The following is a 25,095-nucleotide window of genomic DNA, read 5'->3' on the forward strand; positions in this document are numbered from 1 at the left end:
AGATTAAAGGAAAGGCCCAGAGGCAAATCCACAATTCTTTTCACTTGCTTTACAAGGCTTGGCCAACTCAGAGCCCTCAAGGACAGGAACTCGGGCCTTTACTTAGCTGAGTTAGTGGGTGTGGTAAATGGCTGCCCAATAAAGGGTTTTGATGAGGACTTCAGCACAATGTTCTATAGATATTAGGTGCTCAATAAATAGCCATTGGTTGACTGATAAGGTCAGGGTGACTATCCTGGTATGCACCTATAGGCTCAGAGCCCAGAACCTGTGAGCTCTTCAAGGGCTTATGAAAATGTTCCAGATATGACTATCAACAACAAAATTAATAACTACAAAATACAGAAAGGAGACTGCAAAGTGAACTTAAAATATGTAACTAGCTGATTGTAATGTCTTCGAATTCTGTATAAATTATTTTATATTGTGGGATGTGAGAATATCTTAACATGTTAAATGTGGCATGGATAGAGCCTCTAAAAATTAGTGTCTAGGGCCTAGGAAGGACTAGTCATAGCAGCCAGGGGGGTAGTCCCGCACCCCATCCTGCTGCTTTCTGAAGGGACTGAGGCAGACTCACAGGTAAGATCCTAAGAGTGGCAAAGAAATGGCTCAGCAAAAATCAGGGAAGCCAAGATGTTTGAAGATTACATGGTTTTCACCCTGTCCCTGGGTAATTTTCATGGTATATTTTTGTACAGTTTTGTAAGGAGAAAATTTTCTGCTGCTTGTCTTGTTATCCTACTATTGACTAATGGCATGCCCTACATTTTGTGGATTTCTGTTTATTTCCTTAATCACAGGCTGTTGAAGTCATGGTGGGCTGAGTATAGGAAGGAAGTGGGAATCACATTTTCATCAGTCTTTCCTATTGCCCTATTCCTTTCAAGAAAATAATTCTGTTCTAAATTTCCATTCAGTTACTCATCTGGGTAATGTACAGAACCGAATGGAAACGTCCCTTTGCTCAGAGAGGCCCAATTTAATAAACATTCCTGCAGACAGGAATAAAGGGACCTATGTCAGTTCACTTTTGCTTTCCTCCCCCTCCCCCCGCAAAAAAAATCTTAGTGGCTTAAAACAACCATTTTTTACTTAGTTTACAATTCTGCAGGTCAGCTATGTGGGCTGGACTCAACTAGTGGTTCTTCTAGTGTTAGCTGGACTCTCTCATGCCTTTATGCTTAATTGGAGGGCTGGCTGATCTGGGATGGCCTCACTTGGCACTGCTCCTCCCGGTTTCCTGTGGTTTCCCATGCTCTAGCCGTCTGACTCAGGTTTGCTCATGGAGGCTGAGCAGATGTCCAAGAAAACCAGCAGAAAACACAAGACCTCTTGAAGTCCAACCTCAGCTCATGCACTGTTACTTCCATCACATCTTGTCCAGAGCAAGTCCCACAGCAGCCCAGGGGTGGGGCAACAAACGTCACCTCTTGATGGGAAAAGCTTCCAAGTCACATGCAAGGGGCATAAATACTGTGAAGGAAAGAACTGCCCCCATTTTCGCCATCTACCAGAAATAGAACCCTGAGTGAACTCGGTAACTAAGGTTTAAACTGCCAGGGCAAAACGGGAGAAGATGCAGGGCAGAGGAGTCACATGTTTAAATGCCGTCAGTCCGAGGGTGTGGGGGGAGGAATAAGAGCCAGAGCCTGATCATTCCACTGGAGTTTGCAAAACTGGCTGTGATGGGACAATGAATGACCAGGTTGGAAACGGGGTGTGGGGTGTCATTTCTCCAGACAGTTGTGCTTCAGACTTCACAGAGGCAAAGCATCCAATAAAAATTAACCTTGCGGTAGACACCACAGACTGCTGGGAACAACCACGGCCGCCTGGTGTCTTTGCTCCGTGCACTGTCACCAAGGACAGAGAGGTCTAAACAAAAGGGGGGAAAGTCACGTGGCTAAGAAAATGGCAAGCAGAGGTGGCCCTGGCTGTGCTTCTGCTCACGGGGTGGTGATGGAGAGGATACGATGGTGCAGGGTGACTCTGCTCCAGGTCCTGGCTCTGCCGCTAACCAGTTCTGTAACGTTGTCTGAGTCACCTTCACTCTCTAGGCTTCGGTTACCTTCTGTACCAGACATGAAAGTGGGTGTAATCATCTCCATGGTTCCTTCCAATAGCAGCATCAGGTTTATTGGGCTGAATACCTTAACATATAATTGTTTATCCTGAAAAAAAAAAAACAATACAAGGGAAAAGTGTATTTTAGACCATTTTAATTCTGAGCTCTAGTGGAGTTTTCCTGCACATGGGCAGCTCTGTCAAATCCAATTTCTTTGAATTAAAAAAAAAAGTAATTATGCAAATAAGAATCAGAAGGGGCTCCACACAGAATGAGAAGGCTCTTTCTTTTCCGGTTTTCCCAGTGGCATTTTAGGTGACTCGGGCTTCCCTGTTGGAGTCCAGAGATTCCAAATTCTGTTCTCCCCACCCCCACTGCACATCTGCGCTTCTTAACAGCCATCTTGTTGCTTACATCCGTGCATAACCCCTTCGTATCTGACATGCTTAGAAAGCTTCATTTGGCTTGGCATTTTAATTCCCTAAGGAATTGGATCTCCAAGAAGTCTTCAGAGGGTCCCAACGAAGGCTCACCTGTGCCTGGCACACATACCCTTGCTCCACGGTTGAGCGTTTCCATTGGCCCATTGTAGTTTCATTTCTCTCTCTCTCTCTCTGCTGGATGTGAAGTTAAGAGTATGTTTCCTGTCCCCATCTCCATTCAGCCTTTTTATACAGTGTGAGGTTTATTGCAGCATTATTTATGATAGTGAAAAGTAGAATGAACTCAAGTGCCCAGGGGGAGGAACGGTTTAATAAAATAGGGCCATTCAAGGGAATACTCATGCAGCCGTTAAAAGGAGAAAGGTTCATTAACCTGGATTATTTTCCAAAAGGTATTGACAAATGAAAAACCCAGAACAATGTGTCTAATAAGGTATTATTTAAAGAAAGGTTAACTTACGTGATGTAGTTCAGGGTAGGCGTACATGTGTGTAACAAGGCGAGATCGCTCAGGAAGGACACACAAACAGGGAACAGTGGCTTTCTCACGGCAGCAGAGTAGATGAGGGTAGGGAGAGTAATGAGAATATTTGCCTTATCTGCATTACTTATATTTTTAATAAGGTAATCATATGTGTGCAATTTTAGAAATTTTAAGCAAGACTTTTGTAAAGAGTTCAGTGGTAATGGTTTATATTCACCTCTAGATGTCAGAAAATAAACAAAATGTAGAGAAAAATTGCTTGCTCTTTCTCAGATTAATAACCCAGCTCCCTGGGCATGGAGGTGTTGTAATCTTTCTGACCCACTAGCGTGAGGGAAATGAGAAACCAGTATATTCTAACCTGGACAAGAGCCATCGGAAAATGTCTGCATTTCAGGTTGTAATTACTCTGTCGTGTCACTTTTGTCCTCAGAGCTAATTCCAAGAAGTGACAGCTTTTCTTAAATACTGTGCAATTTAATTATAATTAACTCCTTACAATTTAATTACAGGTGAGTACTATTTCTTCAGAATCTGGGCAGCCAGAAAGCTTATATAATAAACAGCTTTCCTCTCTACCCTGCTTTTTGAAAATGAGACAAATAAAAGTCTGAGTTCAGGAAACTCTTCCAAAAATACCTTTCAGGTTCTGTGATAGGGTCAGTCCAGGTGACTTAATTCTTTACACCTCCAGCAATTACTGCATTGCTGATAACTGATATTTATAACTGGCAGTGAGATACTGTAAGTTCCTAGTGCAACATTGGAAATTTCAAAGAATATTAAAATTGTGGTGGTATCTCGTGTTGCTTTCTGTGGTTTTGAAAATTATAATCCACTAGCGGCCCAGTGCACAAAATTCGTCCCTCAGCCCAGCCTGCACCCTCTCCAATCTGGGACCCCTTGGGAGATGTCCAACTGCCGGTTTAGGCCCACAGAGATTGAGCCTAAACCGGCAGTCGGACATCCCCCTCACGATCCGGGATTGCTGGCTCCCTACCACTCGCCTGCCTGCCTGCCTGATTACCACTAACAGCTTCTGCCTGCCAGCCTGATCACCCCCTAACCACTCCCCTGGCCAGCCTTATCGATGCCTAACTGCTCCCCTGCTGGCCCAATCGCCCCAACTGCCCTCCCCTGCCAGCCTGGCCACCCCTAACTGCCCTCCCCTGCCGATCTGGTTGCCCCTAACTGCCCTCCCCTGCTGATCTGGTTGCCCCTAACTGCCCTCCCCTACAGGCCTGGTCACCCCTAACTGCCCTCCCCTGCCGGCCCGGTCGCCACCAATTATCCTCCCCTGCCAGCCCAGTCACCCCCAACTGCCCTCCCCTGCAGGCCTGGTTGCCCCCAACTGCCCTCCCCTGCAGGCCTGGTCACCCCTAACTGCCCTCCCCTGCTGGCCTGGTTGCTCCTAACTGCCCTCCCCTGCTGGCCATCTTGTGGTGGCCATCTTGTGACCACATGGGGGCGACCATCTTTTGACCACATGGGGGTGGCCATCTTGTACAAGGGTGTGATGGTCAATTTGCATATTACCTCTTTATTATATAGGATATGCCATTTTTTTTGGTGCCTCTCAGGTGCCCAGAATAGTGCCTCGGGGCTGCCGTCCTGGACAGCATGATTCTAGAGCACCTGACAGGCAGTCTTCCTGGCCAGGGGGCTGTTGAGTGTTGCATTGTCCTCCAGGGTCAGAGGAGGAACTTGCTTGCCCTCAGCCAGCCATGTCTTTCTCATCCTCCCATCGGGTCTCCTGTGTTAGTCCTCAGCTCCCAGGCAGTGAAGAGGCAGCACCTAGTCCCTACAGAGCATCCCAGCTCTGTCACCCAGTTCTTCCGGCAGCATCATCAGTCTCTATCCCCAGATTGGATTCATTCATGCTCCACTCACAGAGTTAGCCCTTTCCTCCACCCTCCCACCTCTGGTGGCTCTCCTGGTTCCCAGCACTTCCCAGAGTCCTGTTAGTGTCAGCACAGAAGGACCGTCCTGGGGGCCCACATGGCTTAGGCCTCTGCCTTGGGGTCATTTTCCTCCCTCTCTCAGGAAACCAGTTTCTAAGCACTAGCAGCAGATCACCTTGGTCCTTCAGCCCACCCTGAACGGGCTGCCTTCACTGGGCATGGCTCACGTTCCCCCTTCACCTTCTTACAGGGCAGGCGTTGCTGCCTTCAGCTCCAACCACCTGGAAGGTCATGGCTTCGGTAGCTACTGAGACCAGCGACTAGCTGGATGTATTGAGTTGACTTTTTTCAGAAAAAAAAAAAAAGGTGGCTTTTGTCTCCTCAGACCGTCCCAGATGAATGCCACGTGGTGTCCTCTCCAAAAGCAGTTCTAATCGTAGCACACAGACTGTCGCTCTCACAGCCATCATTCCCCAAGCACTTGGTCACAGGTGTGCAAGAACACAGTACAGTGGACTGTCATTCAATATTTGTTGAATGAATAGATGAAATATCAAACCTGAAGGCAAACATTCCCACATACAGCCAACTGTCATCTTTTTTTCTGCTCACTTCTATGTTGACATTTCAGGTGAGGGACCACAGCAATGGTTTTATACTTGCTTTCTGGAGCCCCACTCTTCCAGGCTCCAAAAGAATGGTCAATCTTTTTGAAAATTCCGTGTCCAAAATAGGAAACTAATACCATATTTCTGGATTTTTCTCTTGTAGCTCCTACCAATTACTAAAGTGATGCATTCTATCCAACATACACAACCCACATACTCAGGTTCCTCTTGAACACTCTCCCTAACACCCCTCACAGGTCCTGGTTTCCCTTCAGCAAAGCCATTGCCACTCTCAGGGGTCTCCTCCAGACCAGCCATGACCCCGAGCACCCCTGGCTGGCCCAGTTTACCAATCATTTAACAGCACGCAGGCCATTGTCCCCCAAGGCTCTAATTCTAGAAGCGGCCGTTACACGGTGGTGCTGCAAAGCAGTACATCTGCTGCTGTGACTCAAACCACAGCTTCAAACATGTGGCAGCTTCAAACAACAGTCTTTTCATTCTGGCTCATAGTTTAATAGGTCAGAAAGTGGAGGGCAGGGTTCAACTGGGTGATTCTTTTGCTCCACGTGGCATTGAGTGAGAACGCTTGGTAATATTTGGCTGGCAGGTGGGTGGGTCTAGAGGATGTAAGATGACCTTGCTTGCATATCTTAGCATGGACCGCAGGCAGGCACTGGAGTCCCAGAGCACTGGGTTTCCTTACATGGCATCTCAGGGCTCCCAGAGGGACTGTCCCAAGACCGCCAGGCCGAAGCTGCAGCTTCTTGTGACCTAGTCTTGGAAGTCCCAGGAGTCACTGAAATGGCCTTCTATTGGTCAAACAAGTCACTAAGGCAGACCCAGGTTTAAGGTGAATTATTTAAAATAAAGGAATTAGACTCCACCTCTCTCTGGGAGGAATAGCAGAGTATTGGTGGTCGTCTTTAGTTTATCACACCTGGCTTGTTAAAGATTCTACTAGTAAACAGGGCTCCACATAGATGGATCCACATATTTCCACCTGTATCAGCCCAGCGCTACACCTGTATCACCTAGAGCTACACCTGTATCACCTAGGGCTGCACCTGTATCACCTAAGGCTGCACCTGTATCACCTAGGGCTGCACCTGTATCACCTAGAGCTACACCTGTATCACCTAGGGCTGTACCTGTATCACCTAGGGCTGCACCTGTAACACCTAGAGCTACACCTGTATCAGCCCAGCCTATACCTCTATCAGCCCAGGGCTACACCTGTATTGGCCTAGGGCTGCACCTATATTGGCCTAGGACAGTGGTCAGCAAACTGCGGCTCGGCAAACAGCGGCTCGCGACTCACATGCGGCTCTTTTGCCCCTTCAATGTGGCTCTTCCATAAAATACCGGCTCTTCCACAAAATACTGACTTTTGCGCATGGGCCACGAAGTTTCAATCGTACTGTACGTGCATGGCCCCCACATGGTATTTTGTGAAAGAGCCATATTCAAGGGGCCAAAGAGCCGCATGTGGCTCACGAGCTGCAGTTTGCTGACCACAGGCCTAGGACTACACATCTATGGGCCTAAGGCTACACCTCTGTCGGCCTAGGGCTGCACCTGTATTACCTAGGGCTACAGTAGGATAGTGGCAAGAGGGATAAAGGAGTAGTGAAACCACTGGCCCCTGGCTGCTGAACAGTCCTGAGCATGACTGCATAGTAAGTCCTCACTTAATGCCATGGATAGTCTCTATGCCTTTAAACAAAACAATGTACAACAAAGCCAATGTCATCATAGGCTAACTGATACAAGCAAAAGTTAAGTTGCTACAGCACCTCATCAATATTATAACAAAATGACATTGAACCAAATGCTATCCAAGGACCTGCTATATATCCATTGAGCACATAGGTAGATCTTGTCTCTAGATCCCCTTCGCCTTAGTAACTGAGAAAGCTTCTCTCAGCAGGAAACAGACCAAATAGGAGATGGATTGGATGTTCTTCACATAGACTCTGTTCTCTGCTTCCCTGACCATGTGTTTTTCTTAGATTTTCGCCTAGTTGGTACCCCATTGAGTAGTCTCTCTCTTTCTAGTTCCAGCATTGATTCCTGTGCTCCTCTTCACTGTAGATATAGGCATGGAAGCTGGACAAATAGGCTGAGCACACAAAGTGCTGCCTCACTGCCACCGGAGTTGAGAGTATAGCTGCCAAGATGGTACTTGGTTTCTCAATAACACCTGCTCTACACAGCTTTATGTGGGGAGGTTCAGGAGCTAATGAGCATGTCACTGATAAAGAATATGGGTTAAAATTCCCCCCGAATCTTATTTATAAAGCCTTGTTTAGAAATAGATCAAGCATGAGTATACCTATGGACATGAGTGACTCAGTCAATGATTCTATTAACCTAGTAAGAACTGTTTAAACAAAGCACCACGAGTATTCAGGTCTATAATACAATTTCTCACATGCATTTACTTCCTGAACAAGCTACTGACAAATGTGATTTTACTGAGTCCCTCCCTCCTAAGTTGCATGGAGGTTAATAGAGTTACTTCTCGCCACGTCCCTCTGTCTGGCAGAATGTTTTATTTGCTCCCTTGTATGAGATTGCTCGTCGTCTTTGGGCAGAGCTAGATTGACGTTATGATGTGTCATTGATAGCAGATTACAATACAATGAATGGTGTAAGAGCATGCTGGTAAGATTTCAGAACTTCCCAGTCTACAATATGCTCTTTGCCTAAAAGAAATAGATGCTAGCTATAGGTGGTTTAATTGTAAATTTTGCCTTTGGGCTAAATGAAACCCAAAGAATTTTAGGGCTTCTCTCAGATCAGTAAACCAGACAGACTGTAAATCAAAAGATCAATAATGCGTTCAACTTTGTTGAACATGGATAATCACTTAGATTCCATAGCAAACATTCAGGAGAGCTGAGTGGAAACTTTTGCTGCTGTGGCATAAACGTTAGCAGAGTGCTTGATGTTCCTGTCATCCTCCCTCACTCACCGGGGAGCCTCAGGCCGGGCTCAGGATGGTGGACCCAGAGACCCTGAGGGGGAGCAATTTAAGTTACGTCTAATCAAGCCCCAGAAGGGAAGGGAGAATTCTGTGAAGTCCTAAGTGGGAAATAGCCATTGTTTCTTGCCCTCATAATCATCTCTACACCTCATTCCTGGACAGCTGGATAAATCAACAGCTGTGCCCTCCCCATCAAACATGTGTGCAGGGCAGCTACATGGAGACTGGACCTCTCCCTAACCGGATTGAACTAGTTCTTCCAAAAGTGTGCTGTAATAGATCATCAGCCTTCTCATCCACGTCCCTCGGCAAAACTCCACCGGTGCGCACCCTGTGTGTCCTCCAAGGTGGCTCACAGAAGCTCCCTTGGATGTGTAAACTCTGCTGGTGGGGAGAGAACCTGCAGCAGCCCTCTTCCCTGTGGCCATGGGTGTTCCTTTATGTGGGGGCTCATCCCTGGAGGGGCACCCTGAGTGCTCACTATAGTGGAGCTGCTGGCGCCTAGCCCTTCAGGGTGCTCAGCACTCTGCTAAATGCTCTACATATATGAACCCATTCAAGTCTCACGAAAAGAAAACTACGAGGTGCTGAAATATTTACAGACAAACTCTGGGATTTATGTCCCAGTTATGGGGAGCAGAGAATACGGGGTGTGGCAGGAGTACGGTTGGCCATAATTGAATGGTTTTTGGGGCTTGATGATGGGGTAATATGTTCATTGTTTTATTCGGTTACTTTTACATAGGTTTGAAATTTCTCCATAATAAAAACAAAACTATGAGTTAGCCCTGGCCAGGTAGCTCAGTGGGTTAGAGGTTAGAGTATCGTCCTGATACACCAAGGTTGCAGGTTCCATCCCCGGCCAGGGCACCTACAAGAAGCAACCAATGAATGAATAAATAAGTGGAGCAGCAAATTGACACGTGTGTGTGTGTGTGTGTGTGTGTGTGTGTGTGTCTCCCTCTCCCTCTGTCCCCCCTCTCTAAAATCAATAAACATTTTTTAGCCTAGGAGGTAGACACTGTTATTTTGTCTTTCTGGTAGATGGGAAACCTTGCCCTGGTTCACACTGCCCCAGGGATATGCATCTAGCTGCTGTGCCTGTGGTTCTGGGTGCAGCAGTGAGCAGACTGGATGCTGCAGGATATTTTAAGTGGTGGATGGAGGGAAGCATAACAGTGCTCTGTCTGAGACTATCTGAACTACTAGCTCACAGTGACCGTTTGCACCTTAGATTGAACTACATTCCTATGATTATATCATATCGTTGGTGAAGCTGGCTTTTCAGCACTTGTGATAAAAAGCAAGTACATTTATAAAATGAAGACAGTGTTTAAATGTTTTCCTAATAGCTGTCCACCCTATGATTTATCATGGATGGACCATGTTTTTCGTTATGATTTGCATTTAGTCAAAGTGGCTATTATTTTTTTATTTCTCAACCCACCATTTGTTAAAGAAATTACAGAAACTATAGACCTGAAGAATAAGGACTTTAAATAAGAATTCATACTCCAAGGAAGTAAGAATCTTTCAACTTTTATTTCCAGGATACAGTCATCTGGAACCTCTTTGTTTTTTTACAATTTTCCCCCTAAGAGAAATGAATGCAATAAAAATATAATCCAACTACAAAAAAAAAAGCAAGTACAGTTAACATGTGAAAATCGATGTGGGTGGAACAAAAACTAAGGGTATTTGTGTCCAGTGTGATTCTGAGGTTTGAAAAGTCTTACAGTTCCTAATATGTGCACATATCCCATTAGAAAATAATCATGGCATTAAAGAATAAAATTAAAATATTTTTCTTTCAGTGTATATGTATTTCTTTTCAAATGGCCACCAAGTGGTTAGGACATACATACGTCTTAAGTTGTCTGGACCTAAATAAGTGCCCTGCAAACCAAAGTTTTGGGAATCACTGCACTATATGATGCTGCTAATGGAGCATCTAAATGTTGGTCCCCGTGCCAGCTCAGCCTCATCACTAAAAGCAAGACAGTTCATTCACGTATCCATTCAGCCAGTACTTAAGAAACACCTACTGTTTGCCAGGTGCTGTGCTAGACCCATAGATATAGCAGTGAACAAGACACAAAATCCCTGCCCTGATGGGGCTGAAGTGCCACTGGGGAAAACAGAAAAGAATCAGAATTAACAATAAACATGCATTACCTTAGATTGTGGTAAGTGCTAGAAGGGCACAGAAGCAGTGCAGTGGTGGGGCAGGGAGGAGGTGGGGTGTTAGACAAGGTGGCCAGGGCGGCCTCATCACCAAGGTGGCAGTTTGGTAAAGACCTGAGAGAACCATCAGCCACTTCGTTATCCCTCGGTGAAAAATAATAATAATTCCGAAACAGAGCCCTGGAGTTAAGTTGCACAACCAATAGAAAATTAATGACAACTGGCCTACACCAGATAAATTAATGAAAAAGCAAGAGAAAACCGTGTATAACTTCTTTTCTGTGGATTACCTGACTTTGCTGTTTTCAGTGGAACCCGAACTTGGAGGGTGAGAGGACAAAGGATATAAGTAATCACGCCTGCTCGACCAATGTGACTCAGTAGCTGAGCATCAACCTATGAACCAGGAGGTGATGGTTCAAGTCCCAGTCAGGGCATGTGCCCAGGTTGCAGGCTTGATCCCCAGTAGGTGGTGTGCAGGAGGCAGCCGATCGATGATCCTCTCTCATCATTGATGTTTCTCTCTCTCTCTTCCTCTCCTGTCCTCTCTGAAATTTAAAAAAAAAAAAAAAATCACACCAGCTCAGTACCCTACCTCTCTTACAATGGGAAATGCAGAAGGGCCTGGAGATTTTATGCAAATAAGTCATGTTATCATGATTTGAGATGCTAAATGGCACTAGCTAAAATGCTTAGAGGTTTTAATGGAATCTACACTATACTAACACCAGCTGCTCATATAATAACAACAATATTTTGCTTTTGTATGGAGATGTTTTATGAAGATGGAAGTGGAGGGCCATGTGGGGATTTATTTTTTACTTGAACGATGAGTAACATACGAAGTCAGTACCGAAAATGTTAATAGCAGTTAGAACCATCAATCAAACAAGCAGTGGGTTGTTTTCCTTATGGTGCCCTTTAAGAGCCTTGTAAATGGAAATAGCAGAATTTTTTAAAGTTTAAATCACTACTACTGAGTTTTTTATGGGACCTTCATGGAGCTGTGGAATTTCCCTGAGCCTCACTCAAGAAAAAATGAAAGACTCCTCCATCAGAAGGCCGCCAGATGTCCCGCCTTCTTCAACGGACTGTTGTCTTGCTCTGTGTCCCTGATGAAGCCGTCAAACTCGAGGGCAGGCTCCTGAGGGGTATGGAGTCGTGTCGGCACCTTTGCTTTCCATCTTGGCCTTCCTCAGCTCCAACTCTCAGCAAGTTCCAGACCCAGATTACCGCTCTACCACCTTCTCCCCTTCCCAGAAAGTTTGGAGTTAATCCCACTGCAGATCATCTTATGTTAAAAGCGGTTCACAAAGCATGATCTGTAGCAGCAGCTCCTTCCCAATCCTGACTGCACAGCGAGTCCCCCCAGGAGCTTGACAGCAACAGAAATCTGCATTGGGTGCATTTGGGATGAGACCCAGGAATGTGTGAGTTTAACAGGTGCCTCGGATGATTCTGTTAGAAAGCAATTCGTGGGCATCTTGAAGGGCGAGTAGAAGTTTACAGACTGGCCAAGGGAAGAAGAGAATTTCTGTACACATGGATATAACACTCCATGTGTATATGTGGATGACGGAGGGTGTGCAGCAAGTTCAACCAAGTGCAGGTTTCCAACCGTGCTCCGAAAACGGGCTCAAGTGGGAAAGAAGCTATTTTATAAATATCAGGGTTCTTAATAAGAATTCTTCTACCATGACCAGTTTGGCTCAGTGGATAGAGTGTCGCCCTGCGGACTGAAAGGTCCCAGGTTCGATTCTGGTCAAGGGCATGTACCTTGGTTGAGGGCACATCCCCAGTGGGTGGGGTGTGCAGGAGGCGGCTGATCAATGTTTCTCTCTCATCGATGTTTCTAACTCTCTATCCCTCTCCCTTCCTCTCTGTAAAAAATCAATAAAAAATATATTTTAAAAAAAAGAATTCTTCTAATGAAGGTTTCTTGGTTAAGCTCCTTTCAGGTTCTGCTGTTTCCACCTCACCGTGTGGTGGGTTCCTTGCCCAGTCCTTATTAGGCCCAGCGCCAGCGTCTGGGTTGATTGCAAGCTTTCCTTTGATCTCACCAAGGCTACCTGTTGTTTGTTCTTAGCTTTGGCACTGATTGTCAACATAGCTGGAACTTGGTGCTGGACTGCTGTACAATGTGTCAGGCAGAAGCAACCCACCCCAAGTGCTCTGTAGTTGGCAGGGAGTTTACGTGGTTTTTAGCCTGCCCACGATGAAACCTGGGGACAGTTTTCATCAAGTTTTTTCAAGCATCTATCCCATTACTCTCAAGCACCAAGGTCCTCTCCTCTTCTGCTCAGATGGACATAACTCCCCTATTGGAGAATTCTGAATTTATTAGCAACTTGATCAAACAAAGGTTTGTGGAGAGCTCTGGGCTTGAGAGGTCTTAGCTCCCAGTTTTATTTCATATGCTACTTACTGGTTTAACTTAAGCCAAATCAGCTGGCCAAATGGGACATTCTCTACATCTCAGTTTCCCTTTCTATATACTGTTATAACAGCATGCATGACTCTGTACATCCAGGAATAATGGGTGAGATCTATGTGAGTGGGACTTTGAGAAAGGGGATATATACTACAAATGTGGTACTATACCTTAAGGACCATAAGAAGCAGAACCTTGCGTAATTTAACCTTGTAAAACAAGTTGCTTTTTCTGAGACACAAGAATCTATTTACCAGCAGGCCTTTCAGGAAATGTTAACTCTCATTGAAAGCGTTTATATCTAGACCGTCCGCCATTCATCAAAAGATCTGGCCCCCAGCTTCTTCAACACCAAATCCAGAGAGGAAGTCAGTCATGCCTGCCTTTGAATTTCCATAGACATTAGCACTTCTATCTATGACAACCTTTATCACATTCCTCAAAGGCAGAAACCTTCTTCGTATCTGTCCCCAAGCTTAACACAGGACCTGGCACATAGTAAGCCTTTAACCAACGTTGGCTATTAATGAATTTGGACACTGTCCAACATTAGATTTGATGCACTTTGAGCCAAAGATTCACACAATACACATTCCTGAATTGGAATGGATTATAAGGATTCATCTTGCCAACTTCCTGCCCTTCTCCAGAGCCAACTTCTAAGCACCTAACAAATTAGGACTCTTTAATTTTAGCTCCTTCCTGAGAAGGACGTTGAGTGGCTTTGCTGGCTAACTCATCAAGCATGAGCATCCTTTGTGCAGCTGAAGTCCATTTCCTCTTTCTCCACTTAAATGAAATGCGAGTAGAACAGGCGCACATCTTGTGTATAAAAGGATTTTTTTACATAATTGAAGTGTCTTCTTATAGAGTCTGATCTAGTTTAGGTTGGAAGCAGGGACAGTCATCTCAATTAGAGTACAACAGAAGAGCTAAGAAACTGTCAACTTGAATTGTAGAGCGACTTCCAATGGCAGCTGGTAAAAGAAATCAGCTCCCGCACACTGAAGGCAGTTGCTTCAGATTGGAGCACTGCCATCCTTTTGCCAAAGATAGACCAGACTAGCACACAAAAGATCTTGGATTTGTTATGTCTGAATATTAATTTTCTCCTCTGTGCCGTTTCTGATGTGATTCGAGTGAATTTAATTAACTGGTAGTGCTTTTTTGGATAATAAGCATTTGTAGTTCTCCTCTTTATAAAACTACAGGACATCGTCAGGCAGCAGGATACTGACAGTATTAAGCGTAAGGAAGAAAATGTTATTGTCCAGTAAAAATCTTCCAACGCTAGAACTGTTTTGAGCTGATAGAAACATGGCTCCTGAATTCTTTGAACCTCTTAGAAAAATGTGGTAATAAAATGGGAACCACCATTTTTCTGTTATTTGTTTTGCTTTTATCAAAAAAAAAATTTTTTTACTTTAGAGTTGAGAAGCCAAATACAACTATAAAACCACAGAAATGCACAGCACTGTGTCACAGAGCCATCGCCCATGATGACTCATCACAGGATGTTTTCTCTATTTCCTTCAAATGTGATTATTTCTGGACAATTTAATTTAAATACTGGTATAAGGGTTATTTTTGAAGATTTGCCTCCTGTGATAATTCTTTGCAAAAAGATAGAACCAATTTACTTCCCAAGTACCAATATTGAGATATATTTTTATTGGTTTGCTTGATTATTTTTTAAACTTCTATCACTATTGATGGAAACTAATAAAAACTAAATGTACATCAACTTTTATTATATGGCTACTCCTGAGATGGCAAAGTCCAGGAAATGGTAGGCCAGCCCATTCCCTTTAATGATGCTGCCTGGTTCCCAAATGGGGTAACTTCAGATTTATGAGATTTCAAGCATCCATATGTCCTTACTGTTTCCTGAAGAATTGTTTTTAAAGATGTACACGTATGTGCCATTTCAATCCAATGAATAATGTACACTCCTTTCCTGAAATCAGATTTCATTGATGCTAAAAGTGTTACTGTGGGCAAAATGGATTTGTAGTTTGTCAAGTTAATTAAAGGCTGTGTTTTCAGCTCCTTCCAACTATGAACTTTTGTAATAATAAACCATGCGGGAAATTATTAATTTAGATAAAACTTGGAGTTTTAAGGTTACATATTATTAACGTAAGGTCATAAGCACTTTTCTCATGTTTGTTTCATTAAAAAGGATAAGGTTGGAGATGGGTGTAAGTTATCCAAAAGTTTTGACACCGAAAATAGGCACAGTTTGCCCTGAACCCTGAGAATCACAGCTTTCTAGATCTAGAAAGAGCCTTTGGGAGCGACTGCTCTAGAGGAAGGGATGGAGAAGTGGGCAGGGCAGAGCCTGCTGGCCATTGTCTAGTCACGTGACCTTGGGCCCTTTGGCCCAGTTTCCTTATCTGTATACAGAAATGGTGATAAAACATATGCCACCTGGCAAGTTGTAAGCATGAAAAAAAATCTGAAAGCATTATGTGAGCTATAATACTGTTGGTTATTATATTGTTACCTAGAAAACTCCCTCACTTTTTCGATGAAGAGCAGAAGTGTCTAGTGACTTGCTCAAGAGCTTTTTTTTTTTTTTTTTTTGGCAAAACCAAGCCTGGAATTTAGGCTATCCCAACATCCAGTCCAAGCTCTTCCTATCTCTGAGGGACACAGAGAACCAGGAGGGAGACAATGAGCCCAACACTAGGGCCACCACTGGCTGCTGAGCAACTTGGTTGTACTCCTTTGCCTCAGTGGCTGCAGAGGGATAAACAGTTACAGGCCAAGGGTGATGCTGTTGAATAAGCAACGCCAGCACTGCTGTGGGGCCCACTAAAGAAACAGAGCCACGTGGTGTAGGTACACAGTTCCCCAGGCCCCCTGAATGAAAGCAAACATCTTCTAGCCAACCAAGTAGAATAGAGCTGACTGTAGGAGAACAATCTCTCTTTCTAAAATGAAAGATGAGACAGAGCGTTTTAAGATAGAGAAGGGCTCTGGTCCAAACTCTCCCTTGTCTTCAAAATCCCCCTTATCTTATTTTCATTCCTGCTGCTCCTAGCATGTCTAATGTTCAAGTGTGTGTCTGCCCTTAACACTCTAGTTCAGACATTAACATATGTTCCTTTTTTTTTCTTAATCATGTTTGCTTTCAAAAGAATTTTACTAAATATTGAAGGCAGGCAAAAAAAAAAAAAAAAACTGAACCAAGTAAAAAAAAATTAAAGCATCAAATCAGTGAAGTTGGGATTTAAATCTCAGAGTATGTAGTAGCCATTACATCATTAAAACAGGAATTGCACATGCACACAGGAGGCAAGGAAGGTGCTTAGAGCTCTCATGGGGATTTGCACTTAACAGCATGTGTGAAGTTTCTGCCTGTGTTTCCAGAACTCAAAATATCCAGTAGCCAAGCTAACCAGGAAGTATCCCGTTAAGTATTAAGCTATTAATACCAGGTTGCTAGGCTGCCAACACACACACACACACAAACACACACACACACACACACACACACACACACACACACACTTATAAAAAGCAATAATCTGACATTTTCATTCAGCCTTGCATTTGTTCAGATCTTTGTCCCCTTCCTTGTGGTGAGGTAGACAGGTTGGAGGAGGAACCTACCTGAGCCAAGGCCACCCAAGCGGCAAGAGCCGGTGGAGGAGGACAGGGGTTATTGGGGCTTCTTGGTGGGCAGAGGGGCTGAGGGCTGGCACAGAAGGATCAGGGAAACATGGGAGGGGCTGTGTCAGAATGACTGCTAGGAACAAGGTTAGGATGCAAGTACATCTAACTGATCCAAAGGCATCGAATCTCAGCAGCTTTCTCATTAAGTGAGAGGAACAATGATGGACCCCTGGTGATTTCAGTCGTCCCCACTCTCTCGAGGAGCCTAGTCTTTAGCTATCCAGTTGAGACAATACAACAAGGCCCAGGTCTGAGCTAAAACCCTCAGATCCTCTTGGTCTCTGAAGGAGGTCAGAACACTATCGGGCTAACAGTTGCTTTTTCTTAAGTGCATGCAAATACACTAATAATGCTCATTAGGCCTGCAGCTCACTCGAATTTAATTGAGAGCGTTTCATTTGTGTGCCCGCGTAGCTGCCAGGACAGATGTGTGCATGGCTCAGGCAGACTTCTGTCTGCCTGAGACAGATGTCAGGGGACTGGGCCATGCTGGAAAAACGCCAGGGTTTATTAGTGACAATAGATTGCCAGCCTCCCTCCCCCCGGTTGGAATTTTCATTTCTGTAGTTAAAATACCATTCCCAGCTCAGAAAAAGAGAGAAAGGTTTTGAAAGAGGTAGAGCAAGACAGAAGCAGGGTAAAGGTGGAGGAAAAGTAGAAAGTGGCCACGCAGTAAGGAGGGAAAGCTTCGGGTCACTGGTTTCTATTGCTAAAATGAGCTGGGTTACTTAGGATTCCCCACAGGACTGGGAATCACCTGGGGATGGGGAAAGACTGAAAAAGCAGAATCCTGGGACAGGGGGACGGGAGCATCTGTAATACTTTCAACAATAAAGATAAATTAAAAAGAAGGGGGGAAAGCAGAATCCTGGGCCCCACCACAGAGCTACTACTTCTTTAGGGACCTGTATATTTTAAAACGCCCAGGAGTAGGCTGTCAGAACCACTGGTTGAGGCCATCTCTAAGGTTTCTTTCTAGACTCAAGAGTCTTTGCTAGTGAGATGGGAGGGGGGAAAGAGGGCTTGGGGTGAGGACAGAGGGCAGGACTTCGGTATCCACGTCCCTTTATCCTGGAAGAAGCTGCCCTCCTGGTAGAGATGATGAGATAAATATCAGGGGAGGAGAAGGAAGGATGCTTGGTATCGGTGTTTATTTCTTTTGTCAGAGTTTTTTCCCTGATGTGGACAAGTGCCTGACAAATGAGGGTATTTTATCCCTACCTCATGAGTCTCAAATGCTTTGACCTTTTTCATGTTTTTGTCCATCTAACCTGCCAAGATGCTCTGAGCTCCTGCCCTCTCCTGATGGACCACAGCACTGGCAGATCAGAGAGTGGGTAGGAAGGAAGTGCCACGCCACTGAGTTCAGTCCCTCTTCCTGGCCCCTGACTGCTGAAACCTCTCTTTTCCCATTTCTCTCCCACTTTGGGGGTATTCTTACCAAGAGGTTTCTATTATCTCTGTGCAGAGCAGACAGTTCTCCCAGGTCTGCCAGAAGAACCAGGTGATAAATTCCGACCAGAGGCCCAGGAGGAATTCTCCCTCCCACCCCTCTCACCGCCCCTCACCAGCACTTATCAAAACTTCCTTAAAACTTACAAAAGCTAGCCTGGCTGCAGTGGCTCAGGTGGTTGAATGTCGTCCTATGCACCGAATGGTTGCCAGTTAGATTCCCAGTCAGGGCTCATACCTGGGTTTCAGGTTTGATCCCCAGTCGGGGTATGTATGGAAGACAGCCAATGGATATCTGTCTCTCTCTCTCTCTCTCTCTCTCTCTCTCTCTCTCTCTCTCTGCATGTATGGAAGAAGGCCGATGGATTTCTCTCTCTCTCCCTTCTTTCCTCCCTCCCTCCCTCCCTTTCTTCCTTCCTTCCTTCCTTCCTTCCTTCCTTCCTTCCTTCCTCCCTCCCTCCCTCCCTCCCTCCTTCCCTTCCCTCTCCCCCTCCTTCCTCTCTCTAAGCATGTCCTCAGGTAAGGTCTTAAAAAAAAAAAAAATTTATCTTTGCCTTTACTTTTCCTTGCCAAAATAAAAAGCTTATGCCCAGTAAAAGAAACTGACAGCAAAACAAAGAGGCAACCAACCAAATGGGAGATGATATTTGCAAACAGCAGCTCCGACAAAGGTTTAATTTTCAAAATATATAAAGAATTCATAAAACTCAACACCAAAAAAACAGCCCAATCAAAGAATGGGCAGAGGACATGAACAGACACCTCTCCCAAGAAAACATACAAACAGCCAGTAGATATATGAAAAGATGTTCATCCTCACTAGCAATTAGAGAACTGCAAATCAAAACTTCAGTGAGATACCACCTCACACATGTTAGAATGACTATTCTCTACAAGACAAGTAATAAGTATTGGAGAGGTTGTGAAGAAAAGGGAACCCTTGTTCACTGCTGGTGGGAATGTACAGATCTTGTAGCGTAGAAACCCACATCTGAAACCTTGTATGATCATATTAACCAATGACACCCTGATAAATTTAAATTTTTTTAAAATAGAAGAAACTTACAAAAGCTATACAAAATTACTGGAATGCAAAAGATCCCCGCATTCCCAATACAACTGTTTTCATTTTATGTAGGCCCTGGATAAATTTTCGTACTCATATTTTACATTGAGTACTAAATTATTTTCATGGGACCTTTTTTATGATAAACACTTTGCTCACTGCTGAATAGCCTTATTAGTGATCATTGTAAAAACTGTGAAATTCTCCATCTAGAAAAGATACAACTTTGTTTATCAAATCCCTTACATAGTGCTTCTCACACTCTAGGTACATAAATATTACAATATATATTAACTCACTTCATCCTCATAATATTTATAAATAGTAACTCATTTCACAACCCTGCTAGGCTCAGTTTGTTGGAGGCCCAGAGAGGTTAAGTAACCTGCCCAAGATCACACAGTGAGTGAGCGGCAGAAACAGGCATATGCTCTCCTCTGCTCATAACCACCGTGCAATGCTGACATTACATTTAACTACCGTTCTACTGCTCAACATCTAGGCTGCACATCGTGTTTTAGAATTATAAATAACTGCAGAGAACATCCTGTTACTCCTGGCTTTTTCCTTCTTTCAGTTTATTTGTTTAGGGTAGGTTTCCAGGAGAGCTGCTGCCCCATGCTATTGGGGAAATCTGAACTGAGGGGAGGAAGGACACTCTCCTGTGAGGTTGTTAGTGCTTGGTCATGGCCAGTGTGATCTAGGAACAATGAAGGAAATTATAAAGCTCGCAGCTAGTGAAGGTGAAGGCTTCGGTATTGGATGATGCCCTGCAGCCTGCTGTTGCTCAGCGCCTCCTAAGTGACCTGAGAGCCATACAGCCACTCTTTAAACAAGAGAAACAAATTGTCTTTATTTATGTTGGGGCAGGTGAGGGCGTGGGGGGGGGCAGAGGGAGCGGGATAAGAACAGAATACCTTAGTGGTAAAACCCAATTCTCCAGAATTTCTGTACTGGTGGAGATGGGGTCAGCAGTCTTTTTGGAATGGGTGTTAAGGGGACTTGTCTTAAAGCTGCATTTGCATAGCAACCACGGATTTTTCCTTCTGCGGTACATTTGTTTAAAGCAGTGGTTCTCAACCTTCCTAATGCCTCGACCCTTTAATATAGTTCCTCATGTTGTGGTGACCCCCAATTTCATTGTTACAAATTGAACATAATGAAAGCATAGTGATTAATCACAAAAACAATATGTAATTATATATGTGTTTTCCGATGGTCTTAGGTGACCCCTGTGAAAGGGTCGTTCGACCCCCAAAGGGGTCGCGACCCACAGGTTGAGAACCGCTGGTTTAGAGGATGACTTGGAACTCATGGAAATTATGGCCCCTCCACTGCTTGCCCCACCACTGGGTCAGTGAAGTCATGCGTAAGATTTTTGGATGACATTGAACCAAAACCATCAGAAAGCTTAGCGGATCATATGGCATTTTTTTGCTTTTTCTCATTTACGGTACATATTCTTCTTTGCCTACAGTGGTATCACAAATAGCAAAAACTGAATATGGCTCCCATTCCCCCAGGCCAACATACATCTCCTGGACCATCCCAATATTAGCAATCATACATCTGCTCCCCATTCTCCCCAATTATAAATGTAATTATCACGTATTATTAGCACTTTTTTTAAAACTGTCTTCCTGTCACATAGAAGTGATAAATCTGAAAACCAGAAATGAAAAAGGTGGAATGTCAGAGTGAGAAGAAAATAGGAACAGCTGATTTTCCCCAAGTTTCCAGAAAATTGTAATGGGCCAATGAGGCCTTAGTGAAGTGTGTTAATGGCATAGTTAGCATCTATAGGCCACCCCACAGGCCTGTGCCTTCCCTTGCTCCATAGCTCACTCTATCGTTTATCAAGTCACTGAAAGCTTCAGAAGTGTTTGTTCAAAAGATAGGGAATTTTTTTTGTGGTGGGAGAGGAGGAGGAAGTTGGTCCTCACCACATTTTAGGAACATAAAATAAACACCTAAGTAAATAAGACCTGAAAGAGAGAGATTAAGGTCCAGGGCTGTATGCAGCACACCTGATGGTGTTGCCTGGCAACCTACAACCAGCCCTGGAGCAACAGAGTTCCAGTAAAGGGAAATTGGGGATGTGTTTAGAAGAGCAAATTTACCACTTCTACTGTTTGATGACTATGAATACAACTGGATAAGGGACTCTATATTAAATTATACCCGGAATTTTCCCAACCGGTGTGGCTCAGTGGTTGAGTGTCGACCTATGAACCAGGAGGTCACTGTTTGATTAGTGGTCAGGGCACATGCCTGGGTTTCGGGCTCAATCTCCAGTAGGGGTGTACAGGAGGCAGCCGATCAATGATTCTCTCTCATCATTGATGTTTCTATCTCTCCCTCTCCCTTCCTCTCTCTGAAATCAATAAAAACATTTAATATCCTATATAATAAAGAGCTAATATGCTAATTAGACCAAACAGCAGAACGACTTGTCCAGACAACCTTCTAAAGGAAGCCGGGACTGCGAGCGGCTGCGAGGGCCAGCTGAGGCAGCTGGGGCTGCGAGGGCCGAGCCCCTTGCACGAATTTCATGCATTGGGCCTCTAGTATATAAATGTTTATATATTTAATATATATAAATGTCAAAACAAATTCTGGATATATATCTTGTAAATGACTGTCATGAAAGAAGACAGTTATACTCACAGACCTGTAGAAACGGGGCACGGCATCCCACACTTGGGCAGTCAGGAGCAGGGAGAAGCGTAAGTGAAAATCTTTATAGGGTTTTCATGGGAGAGGATAGGCAAGGCAAGGTAAGCAGGGTAGACAGGTTTAGCATGGGCTAGTTTAGATCATTTTACTGGGCTTTGGCCTGTAAGAGTGGTTCCTAGTTGCTTGGACCTGGCTCTAGGGAGATTAGAGCAGAGGGACAGCGTCCTCTACTTCGAGGGCCTGATAAATAGAAGTGAGTGGGAGTGTGGCTCAGCCTCTCCAAGGCAGACGCCAGGCAAGTATACTATCTCTAAGAATTCGCTGACCCTGGTAAGGGAAGCTCTTCCTTGGTTCTAAAGGCCCCAGAAAATAAGAAAAGGTGGTTTATACAGACCCTGATACACACACACACACACACACACACACACACACACACACAAGCAGAGAGTCTGCTGTCTGTTGTAATGTGAGAGGCATCAGTGTTTTGGGGGCTGGTTTTACAGAGCATGTAAGGAACCTTAAAGAGCAACACTAGAAAGATACCATTGCCTGTCCCTTTGATGCCTAAGGACACAGTGAGCCAGCCTGCAGTCAGTTCTCATGCCAAGCAAGGTGCCTCAAGAACAGCCGTCCTTCTTTCAAGATCTGCACGTGGGACCCAAAAACATGGAAGCACTTTCTGCAGTAGCAGCATGTGGTCCACGAGTCACAGGCTGGACAGGATAACTCCAGCAGTGCAGGACTCTTGTCTGGTTGTTTTGATTGTCACACAGAAAAGAGGAAAACGCATTTCCCCAGCTCACCCGGCAGGTTGAACCAGAGTTCTGGTTCAGGCCCGGGCTGTGTTGCTTCCTAGCACGCACAGAGAGCATTGCTAAAAGGCATTATCTGGGAAGACCGCATTATGCTTTGGTGAATTAGCTTCAGGAATGCGAATAAACATTTACAGAGTCTTTTGTGCTTGTCAAATGGTTTACAAGCACTGGCTGGCTCACTTGTTAATAATTGCTTTGGGGGATTCTTAACAATGCATATTTAGGAGATAAAAGTGATTATTTGGATGGGATTCGAGGAAAAGACAAGTAATAGGAAAGCATTTAGCACAGTCGTGTTCAAGCCTGGCTCCCTGTCCTGCCGCTGCTGCAATGGATGGCCCAGGACCTGTGCTGGTCTGTGGAAGACTGAAGGAGGAAGGTGCAGAGGAAGCATGGGACCCGTAAGGTCCTACATCTTACATGCAGTGAACCCATGGACTGGCCACCCTGTCTGGAGCTAGATTGTGTTATCTCGCTAAAAACGGAGACTGACACATCACTGTGGGACCACAAAACCATGCGCGCGCGTATACACACACACACACACACACACACACACACACACACACACCAGACTTTACATTTCAGGGACTTTAAACCCTTGGTGGAAATGAGACATATTCCAAAGCCACTGATTAAAATATAAGATTTCATACATCTTCTGAATCTTTTATTCTAATCCACGGTTATTATTAGAAACATGTTTAGAGCCAACCGTAGTGGAAAATATCTCAAGAATAGTCACTATATATATTTATACATTATTTAAGGTTGTCATTCTGAATACATTGTTATGTTTTCATGCTAACCATCATTTTGGGGGCACGTACATACTACATACTCTGCCTGTCTTACATCAGCCATGTCGGTCACAGTTTGCACAGAGAGCAATGTCACTCACAGGGAGCAAGTGGGCAAGTCTTGGACCTTTCAAAGCAAATGTTTTATATTAGTGATTAATCTCATGGACAATGAACTTTATCAAAACTTGCCAAAAACAACTCTTCAATGCCTTCCTAAACATTTTACTATATATAGAAAATTGTGTAATAAGTTGCTGAGTCGGTATACTTCTGAACATAACTTCCTAATGTCCCTCTCCAAAAGTCAGGAAACTAGAGCACTGAAGGGATCTGGTCATTGTTCATTCATTCATTATGCAACCTTAATGAAACAAGAAAGCCTGCCTGAGTCATTACAATACCACATACACCCTTAAAATGAATACTGTTAATTTACTAACCCAAGGTTGACTTATGAAGATCAAATCACACATGACTATGTGACAGGTCACTTGGAAAAGCTTGACTGCTGTCATAATGAAATTTCAAGGAAATACAATTTTAATTGATTACCTATTGTGGTTGTGGGTTTTTTTAATCAATTAGAAAAGCAAGTGGTTATATGGTAATGTGGTTTCTGTGTCCTTCTGCCTAAGCAGGAAGCGAGCATCTTTGCGTGAATGCTGTTTCTGACTTTACAACTATTCCCGGCTTGGGGCTTCACTTTTCCCGTGTCTTGCTACGTAAGCCAGCATAGCCATGTGGCAGCTGTTACTCCCAAGACGTCTCATGATATGAGAGCCAGCTTCATCAAGCCCTGCTAACAGGACTCTGGCATCCCACCAACCTCTGAGCCCAAACCTGCAAAGTGGGAGTAATGATCAACTCCATTGCTGTCATGATGATTAAGTAGGAAATATAAGAAAAGGAACCACCATAATGCCCAGTACCTACTGCCTGGCTCAGGTCTTAACTTTCCTGCATGTGCCATAAGGCAGCTGTGGTCATCTCATTCCAATAGAGGGATTGATATCCTGATTTGGCCATAATCATACAAGAATGGTCTAACAGAGTAGGAATCATATATATTACATTTTCCTTCTGAACTTGGCTAGACTAATTTGTTAAACAGCTTTATTAAAGTATAAATTACATACTATAAAGCTCACCATTGCAGGTATATAGTTCTGTGGTTTTCCTAAGTGCATGGATTTGTGCGACCATCACCCAGTTCAGTTACAGAGCATTTCTATCATCTCAAAAAGCTGCCTCGTGCCCATTTACAGCTGCTCGCCTTCCCTTCACCCCGAGGCAACCACTGATCTGCTTTCCGTCTCTATAAATTTGCCCTTCCTAGACATTCATATGAATGGGATTATACAATGTATACAGTCTTTGTATCTGGCTTTTTCACTTTGCATACTGTTTTTGAGGCTTATTCATGTTGTAGTGTTGCATTAGGGTTCTCCAGAGAAACAGAACGAATCGATATGGTAGATATGATACAGAAAGAGA

The 25,095-nt window shown here is 44.3% G+C and overlaps 1 protein-coding gene across 13 annotated transcripts in view; it reads left to right on the plus strand.

The window, feature by feature from the left end:
- Positions 1-25,095, plus strand: part of TMEM108 (transmembrane protein 108) — a 291,266-nt gene that overhangs the window by 205,871 nt on the left and 60,300 nt on the right. The gene's annotated exons all lie outside the window — the stretch shown is intronic.

The sequence above is a fragment of the Myotis yumanensis genome, unplaced genomic scaffold (assembly GCF_028538775.1).
Source record: "Myotis yumanensis isolate MYYU_CA2020_CCGP unplaced genomic scaffold, mMyoYum1.0.hap1 SCAF_14, whole genome shotgun sequence".
Lineage (NCBI taxonomy): Eukaryota > Metazoa > Chordata > Mammalia > Chiroptera > Vespertilionidae > Myotis > Myotis yumanensis.